At 36.1% G+C, this 2,287-nt stretch overlaps 1 pseudogene; it reads left to right on the forward strand.

Moving 5' to 3' along the window:
* Nucleotides 1-281: 281 nt before the first annotated feature.
* Nucleotides 282-1,025, forward strand: LOC116477271 (transcription factor Spi-C-like; annotated as a pseudogene).
* Nucleotides 1,026-2,287: the final 1,262 nt, after the last annotated feature.

Consider the following 2,287-nt stretch of genomic DNA (forward strand, 5'->3'; position numbering starts at 1 on the left):
TAACTTCCACTGTTTCACAAAGCCCACTTTAAGAACTGAGTGATATAGGAGAGGCAGACATGTGTTTCAGGGGACGGGAAGGTTATTTCCACCATGTACAAATGGATGCTGCTTTGGACACTGATGGACAGAGTCATTGCACTGGAAAATAATTTTTTATTTTCATGATAGCCTACCGTTGAATTTACCATTCTGATATTAATGAAACATCTCTATAAAGGGTTGAAGTGTCTTCCCGCAACAATTGCTAAGGAACAGAATTATCAATTTATTAATGAAATATGACATGTGTTGAACAAGACAAGCTGGGTCAAGCATTTGAGGATGCTTTTGAGGTTCTGAGGCAACATTCAACTGGAGATCTTCAGTACTTGCCAGATTACAAAAATTACCTGGCTTTAATCAACCATCATCCTCATGTCAAAGGAAATTCCAGCTGCTATGGAGTGTTGCCTACAGAGGAGCCTGTCTATAATTGGAGAACGGTAATTAACAGTGCTGCGGACTTCTATTTTGAAGGAAATATTCATCAATCTCTGCAGAACATAACTGAAAACCAGCTGGTATAACCCACTGTTCTCCAGCAAGAGGGGGGAAAAGGCAGGAAGAAGCTCTGACTGTTTGAATACCTTCACGAATCCCTGTGTAATCCAGAGATGTTATCTTGTTTTCAGTGGGTAGATATAACCAAAGGCATCTTTCAGTTTGTATCAAAAAACAAAGACAAACTTGCCGAGCTCTGGGGGAAAACAAAAGGCAACAGGAAGACCATGACTTACCAGAAAATGGCCAGGGCACTGAGAAATTACAGAAGTGGGGAAATTACCAAAATCTGGAGGAAGCTGACTTACCATTTCAGTGAGGCCATTCTCCAAAGACTCTCTCCATCCTATTTCCTGGGGAAAGACATCTTCTACTGACAATATGTTCAACCTGATCAAGAATATCTTAGTTTAAATAACTGGAATGCAAATTATACTTATACATATGCCAATTACCATGCGCTAAATCACCATGATTGCTAAATATACTCTCATATTTCATGGTTTACTGAAATCAAAAATCCCTACAAGTCTTAAGGATTTCTCCCTCTCTCTCTTTTTTCCCTCCTCTGAAGAAATTTAGGATTTTTCTCTTAAAGCAAATACTAAAGAGGAAAAAAAATAACTTTATTGTTGCTTTTAGCAAAGAGCGTGTAATCTCTACTAACTTGTTGGGAAATTCTGCCAATGAACAACTTTTTTATAATACTTTGTGAAGATTCAATGAACAACTTTATTGTTTCAAATGATCAAGCCCATTTGAAAGTATAGACTAAATGTCCTTGCTCTGCTGTTACTATTCTCTTTTAAAATTTTTATTTTTTTGTTTTATTATTTTTTAAAGAGGTGTCAGCCAAGATAATTTTTTATTTTTATGGATTTAGGAGTACAAGTGCAGTTTTGTTGCTCTGATATATTGCATAGTGGTGAAGTACATTGTGTAGCATCCTCATCACCAGAATAGTGAACATGGTACCCAATAGGTGAGATTTCATCCCTCATCCCCCTGCCATCCGCCCACCTTTTGGAGCCTCTAGTGTCTATTACTCCATTCTGTATGTCCATTGCTAAGCTCCCAACTATACCCACTTTATTTTATTTTAAAAATTGTTTTCTTTTTCTGCATACTTCAATGGATGCAAAGTCTTTTTTCTTTTTTTCTTTTCTTTTCACAGACGATGACTTCTTTTTGTTTGTTTGTTTGTTTGTTTTTGGCTGCTAACTCCCAAGCACAACACTGACAGTGACTTATATTTTTAATTTTTTTAAGAGGCAAAGCCTACCTCTGAAGCTCTTTTTTTTCTTTTCCCACTTCAATAAGCTGATCTAAATTCTTGTTATTCTCTATGCAACCACCTTCTCCTAGATTAACAGTGCCAGTACAGATGATTTGATCTATATATTGATTTCAGCATTTTCTTGTCATGTACTCAGGTGAGAAAATTCACTTTTATACCTGATGGCTTTACAAAAAAATTTTGTAAATGACTGCATATGATAAAGCCTTTGTGTCAAAATGGGTTCATGGCTTTAAAAACATCACTAGAAATGTCTATTCAGTTTCCTTACACATTTTTTTCTTTCCTTCTCTTTCGATCTTACCCATTTTTACAACTTAAAGCTTTTTTTTTTTTTTTTTTTTTTTTTTAGAGGGGGTCTTTCTCTCCCCCCCGTGCTCAAGTGCGTGCACAGACACAAACATGGCTGAAGCCCAGCTTTTTTTTTTTTTTTTTTTTGTAGAGATT

The sequence above is a fragment of the Hylobates moloch genome, unplaced genomic scaffold (assembly GCF_009828535.3).
Source record: "Hylobates moloch isolate HMO894 unplaced genomic scaffold, HMol_V3 SCAFFOLD_11, whole genome shotgun sequence".
Classification (NCBI taxonomy): Eukaryota; Metazoa; Chordata; class Mammalia; order Primates; family Hylobatidae; genus Hylobates; species Hylobates moloch.